Source organism: Malania oleifera, chromosome 9 (assembly GCF_029873635.1).
Source record: "Malania oleifera isolate guangnan ecotype guangnan chromosome 9, ASM2987363v1, whole genome shotgun sequence".
Classification (NCBI taxonomy): Eukaryota; Viridiplantae; Streptophyta; class Magnoliopsida; order Santalales; family Ximeniaceae; genus Malania; species Malania oleifera.
The window spans coordinates 68,850,713-68,857,693 of NC_080425.1; positions in this window are offsets into that span (position 1 = coordinate 68,850,713).

The following is a 6,981-nucleotide window of genomic DNA, read 5'->3' on the forward strand; positions in this document are numbered from 1 at the left end:
GAGAGAGAAAAATGGGAATAGAAAAAAGGGTGCAAACGCTACGCGTTCGTCAACGACGTGACAATTGGGCTCTTCGACGAGGGTATGTCTTGTCGATAAGAAAATACCAAGGAGGGTTTTGGAAATTATGAATTTCATCGACGAGAGGTGAAGGTTCGTCGATGAAACTCTTAAGGGACTCGTCGACGAGGTGACGTGTCTCATCGATAAATCTGGCCCTATAAATAGCCTAAAACTTGGGTTTAAACGCAGAAAATCAAAAAATTTCTTACTCTCTCTCTCTCCTCTATGGTTTCTCTCTCCTCTCTTTTCGATTTAGGCTCCATCGTTCACCAGATTGATGATCTGAGGCCACCACGATGCTCCTGAGGAAGTTCTCTCCAAATCTATCGGAGCAGATCGTTGGTGGAAGCGAGTTGAAATTCGTTCCCAAGTTGAGGTAAGGCTTTTTATGCCAAATTTGGTCTTTTCATAGTTATAGGAAATGATATTCACGTGAAAATACTGAAGTTTGGTTCTGGGGATTGTGGAATTCAGGGTGTTGAACGGGGAACCCTGCGGGTGCAGGATGAGTGGAATTTTTAGGGGGTTTTCTTCAGTACCAGGTAAGAGAATAAACTAAAGCAATTATTTTTCCATACAAATTAGTATTATTTATCAATAAATTAATTTTTAGGAAAGCATGTGTGTTATATTTGAATATTATTGAGAAAATGTATATTTAGGAAAATACTGCTGTTATACAGGAAATCTAATTTTGGAATGAAATGTGTAATTTTTACTCAGCATTGTGTGGCATGAATATTATTTTACATGATAAGTGTTGGCCTTACAAGGCTTAAAATCTTGTTATCTTGTTTTGATGCTAACAAAAAAGTGAAATTTAATGTATTTGTGTGAGTAATGATATTTCAGGGCTTATATATGAGAAAGCAAAGGTCAAAGTGTTCAAGAGGATCAAATGAAGCTTAAAAGAGTCCAAGCATGGATTTAAAGATGATATATTAAATCCTGAAGAATATGAAGACATGAATGAGTTGTTGAAAGCCAAGGAATACTAAAAGATCCAAAGAAAGGCAAAATGATAAAGCTCAAAGAATATGAAAGCTTGAAGAAAAGATGGAAGCTTGAAGAAACAAAACATGAAGACTTAAGAATGAGAAAAGTTTTAGAAGTTTTCATACTTTAAATGTATAAAATATCGTTTGCAATATTTTGAAGCTCTTAGGTTAACTTCTTGGACCTAAATACCTTTTAAAATATCTGTAAAATAATTTTATAAAGTCAAAAATTATTTTAAAAGGGTTAGAATCATTTTTGAAATAAAAAGCACCAAAAAGGGTTTTTCTGTTTGTTGTCAGTTTTTATATAGTCGTATTCAAGTATATTTTTCACTATCAAAACTTCATTATTTCAAAAAATAATGAACATGAAAGTTGTAGGATTTTTTCTTAACTTTCTTTTGACACCAAGAACACCTAATTTGGAGTTATACATAAAAAGTTATGGCTAAAATACTGAAACAGGGTCACTATTGTCAGTTAGCTGAACACTGTTCACGGAGGGACTTCAGATGATTGAACAGGTGACTTCAGTCGACCGAAGAATAAGTTCAGCTGACTAAAGTATTTCCAAAATAGGCAGAAAGTTGCAGCAGTGAGTTCAGTCGACTGAACTTGTGACTTCAGTCAACTGAACTTGCGACATCAGTCATCTGAACTCTAACTTCAGTTGACTGACCCTGTATCCAGCTCTATTTTAAAGGGGTTTAAGGAACTTCAGTTGACTGACCATGACTCTTCAGTCAACTGAACTCTGTACAATGGGAAAATTTTTCAAATTCTAATATTTTAAAATATAGCCGTTTGAGCTCCAAACTTTCTATAATATTGGGAAACACTTAAAGGAAACTTTTGCAACATGGAAACAAGTTTGAAAGCCTATAAATACATGATTTTGCAAATCAAAACTCATCCAAGAATTGAAAAATCTGCTTGTAAAGCTGAAAGTATTCTTGTTCTTCCAAAGCTCTCTTGTTCACTCATTGAAAAATTATTTTGCTGAGAATTCTAAAGTGCTGATCCTTCTTTCTCTGAGTTCCTATTTCTAATCCTTATCTAAGAAGGATATTGGTGAATTCTACACTTGAGCTTCATTGTATTTCATATTGGTATTTTACATTCAAAGTATATAGTGCTGAAATTGTACTAACTTGCTCTTTGAGAGAGTATACTTGTACGCAGATTATATCTTGTTTCTTATTGTTCTTTGACGTTCCAAGGGTTGTTTAGATCGTTGGCTAAGCAAGGAAATATTGCTTAGAGAGGCGGGCTCTAGCCTATGTAAGGAGTGACCGAACGAGGGAATATCGTTTATAGAAGGCGGGCTCTAGCCTTAACCAAGGAGTGTTGTAATCGGAGTTGTTTCACCTGTCAACGAAACTGAACTAGTGAATCCTTTGGTGGTTTGTCAAAGGCGAGGAAGTAGGCTGGGTATAAGCCGAACCTCGTAAAAATCTCCGTCTCATTCTCTCTTTCCCTTACTCTTTATTTTTAGTATATTTAAATTGTGTGGATGGTTTAAATTTGAAAATCATATAAACTACATATATTTGGAAATCAAACAAACTTAAGGTTTAATTTTGATTTGGGTTGCGAAAACCGAAAGGGAGTACGTTGGTTACACCATATCTTGCGGAAACCTTACGGGAGTACGTTACTTGGTTAACATCCCAAAGATAAATTTACCAAGAGTTTATTTGAGTTCTAAATATTTGGAAAGAGTGATTTGATTCATCTATACAGGGCTTTACATCAGCAAACATAAATTTTCATTACAGGGGTTGGTTCAAATTTGGCAAATATAAACAAACAACCATCTTGAGTTGTTATATTACCAAAGTGCTGAATACTTTATATCTTGGTTTGGTTGTTTGTTGTTTGACTTGTACTTGGAAAATAAATTGATTGTTTGGTTTGAAGATTGTGTTTAATTGATTGGTTGTTTGATTAAGTTGTTGTGTGATTGGTGAAATTAAACAAACAAGTTAAAGAATTGGTTAAAGAAATTAAAGAAGTTAAGGATTCTTAAAAGAAGTTAAAAGAAAGTTTTAAAAGCCAATTCACCCCCCCCCCCCACCTCTTGGGAAGCTATTCCTAATTTCAATAAGTATTATGTTATGGAAAATTTTATGAGTAAAACATGTTTTCAAGAATTATGAAATAATACAGTACATTATGATTTTTGAAAATACATGATAATTGATTTATTTATTCCTAATGACATGTATGAGATATTCGATGCAAGGTCATGATTGATAGACGGCGCAAAACCGTGTTTTATGTATGATTTCGGCGTGAGGCCGTATTTATGAAATATTCGGCGCAAGGCTATATTTATGAAATGTTCGGCACAAGGTCGTATTTATGAAATGTTCGGCGCAAAGCCGTATTTATGAAATTATAGAAAATACTATCAATCCATTTATGTTAAACGCAATATTATCTTGTATTATATGTTATCAAAACCTGAATGTTAGTTTAGTTCAGTTTCAAAGCACGGTACCATAGCTATATAGATCAGATATCTATATTCAGATTGGTGCTAACCACCCCACGAGAGGGTGAGAGATGGATAGTCGATGTGGCTTTCAGTGTAGAGTTGTAGACGTCCACCTGGCAATTTGGACCAGGGTGTGGCGGGCCCATTGTACTTACAGACATTTTTGACTTGATAGTGGTCGGCCAACCATTGTCGGGTCCCACCTTTGGGCTACACAACCCATCATGGGGTGTAATACATGACATTAGCAAGCTATTCATCCTGGGTATGTTTTCAGTATTATTAGTTGTACCAGATAGTTATGATTAGTATGATTTATTAAAAATATGAAGGTATACGTTTATGCAGTTATTAAATGATTAATATTTTTTGGTATGGAAAATGTACTGTATATCTATGTTATCATTGAATATTCATGTTGCCGCACAACTGTATTTAGTTTATTTTCCCATACTGAAAAGTGTCTTACCCCCGAACATTATATGATTTCTAGGAAACCCAGAAGGACCGGCGGGTCGTGGCTGCCATTGAGTCTGTCGTGCTACCCCATTAGGAGGGTAAGTCTTGAACTAGGATCAGGAAATTCTGATGTGGGATCCTAGAGATATTTTTTGTATTTTGAGAGATTGTATATAAACATAGTATTTTGGGATTATAGTTAACTCTGGTATTATGTATTTTGTGGTATTGAGGTTGATGATTTACATTTACTGCTGCCTAGGTTCCGCTGTGTATGATAGGTGTCCCCGCTACCTAGGGGTTTAGGTTGACTATTTTATTTACTATGTTCTATTACATGATTAGTTAAGCAGATCATTACAGGGTGTTTTAGTTCTGGGTTTGTTTCAGTATGGGTTTGGGGTTGGTTTTAGTCTGGGATTGGATTGGTTTTAGTATGGGCTTGGGTTCGTTTTAATATGCGCTTAGGGTTGGTTTTAGTCTGGGCTTGGGTTTGTTTCAGTTTGGGCTTCTTGGCATAGTTCACTATTGTGCTTGGGGGTTCATTGTTTGGGGCTTTTTTGGTTTATGGTTTCAACGTGGGCTTGGGTTGGTTTCAGTCTAGGCTTGGGTTTGTTTCAGTTTGGGTTCAAGTCTAGTCTCAATATGGGTTCGAGTTTGGTCTCAGTGTGGGTTTGAGTCTCCTAGGGAAAACCTATAAGCATACACAAGGGGAGTTCTTTTGATGTGGGTACCTGTGTCATAGAATAGGGTGAGGAATAATAAGCCAATATACCTAAGGTCTTCTACTCCTCCGGTCTTCTTTTCCCTTCATCAGTGTCTATCTGGGTAGCCTTCTAGGTTGTAGGGAATGTCGGGGGTGTGCCTTCAGGTGTTAGGGGGCAATGGTGTGTGCTGTGGGAATGGAGTGAGGACTCCAATTTTCAGGGTTCCTAGGGTTTTGCCCGCCCTCACTGCTTCTCTTTCATAACTCTTTTTTTTTTTTTTTTTCTCTCAATGTGTTTCTACTTATATCACTATGAAATCCTATCTATTGAACTCTATGTGTATTGAGTTCTCTGTGTGTTAAACTCTCTGAGTATTGAGTTTTGTGTCCTCCCGTCTGTGCGAGACCCTTCAATTTATAGGGTTAGGTCTCAGTCAATTTAGGCAGTCTCCGGTTTTACCATTTTTCATGTTTCCTTATAAGGAAAACCCTAATTGTGCTTTCCTTTTTACAACAAACAATCCCCTTATCCTTGTGATTTGGGTTGATTCTCCTTCTAATAGAGAGTCTGGCCAAATATATAGGGGGATACACCAAATATTTCAATTAATTGAATGATTTGCTTTCAAATTTAATTTCTTGCGCAGTATTTTTGTATTTGGGTGTAGGTATGTTTTCGGATGTTCCTACACCGAAGGAACTGCTTTGTATTTTGCATTTGTATCCCCCCGTATGTATCCCTTGTATTGTATTTGTATTTGAATATGTACCCCCCATGTGTCCCATGTATTGAATTTGAAACTGTACCCCCGTATGTATCCCTTGCTAATGTAATAATTTTTTTTTTATTTTCTTCTATCAATGGCCCTATGGGACCCACAATTTCAAGAAATCAAAAGAACAAAAAAAAAAACTCATCAGAACATGACTCAAAATAAACTTAATAAAAAGGACTCAATGTCCAATAACTAGGACTCAATAATAACAAGGATTAATAACAAGGAATTAATTTTACAGGGACTTGATTTTAAACACATAAGGACTTAATAAAAAAGACTCAATTAAGAAGGACTCGACTTTAAAAATAAAAACTTAATAAAAAGGACTCAATAAGAAGGACTCAATAACAGAGATTCAATTTTAACCACATAAGGACTTAATAAAAAGAACTCATTTAATAAGGACTCAATAACAAGGATTCAATTTTAACATCATTTCCCCAAAAAAAAAAAAATCCCAAAATACTAAGGGTTCTACTAGTCAACCTGAGACTCACCCCAAAACTATGCTGACTCACCCGCCTCCTCTATCTCTCAGCCAGCCCTGCACGTCTCTCTGGGTTACCTGAAATGTTCATAATGCTGGGATGAGACACCTATCAGTAAAAAGAAACATGTTATTACCAATGTGTGGCATATGAGTCTGAATAAAAAACATAATCTTTAATTAAACTATAAATAAGAAATCATGTAAAAGTATTTGTATAATAACTCACACATATGTCATTTAAAATACAGAATTTGTGAGTTATCTATTCAATCATACTTCTAACTATAATAGGAAATCTTTGTTTTCTGTGTATACTAAATATGTACATCACTCTAAAACTTCCCTAGATGGTTGTATGTCATGATTTAACCCCTTATGACAGGGTTGTGCTTCCTATAGGCGGGATTAAACACTGGTTGGCCTACCAGTGCTAGTCTAATTGTATCCATATGTTTGTATATGCCTATAGCACGAAAGGTCTGCTCCACCTAGTTCAGACACCAGTGAGACCTCTACTCTACCTATGGCACAATCGGCAATACCATACTCTTTTTGAGACACATGGTTGCACTATTTATACTGTATAGCTATGGTACCATGCTCTGTAAACTACTCTATTCCATCAGGGTCTGATACTATATAGTACTATTTCTATATAATATCTATCTGTTTTACCATGATTCTGTATAAATTGTATTTACCATGATTCTATAATTCTCTATATTTACCATGACGTTGTATTAGCTGTAAATCTGTATAATCCATATTTATGTATGTCATGGTTCTATGCTCTGTATATCATGGTTTTGTAAAACACTATATAATCATGGTTCTATAAATTACTGTATAATCATGGTTCTATAAAATGTTAAAATGTTATATAATCATGGTTTTGTAAAATACTGTATAATCATGGTTTTGTAAAATAATATATAATCATGGTTCTGTAAAATACTATATAAACATGGTTCTGTAAAATATTGTAT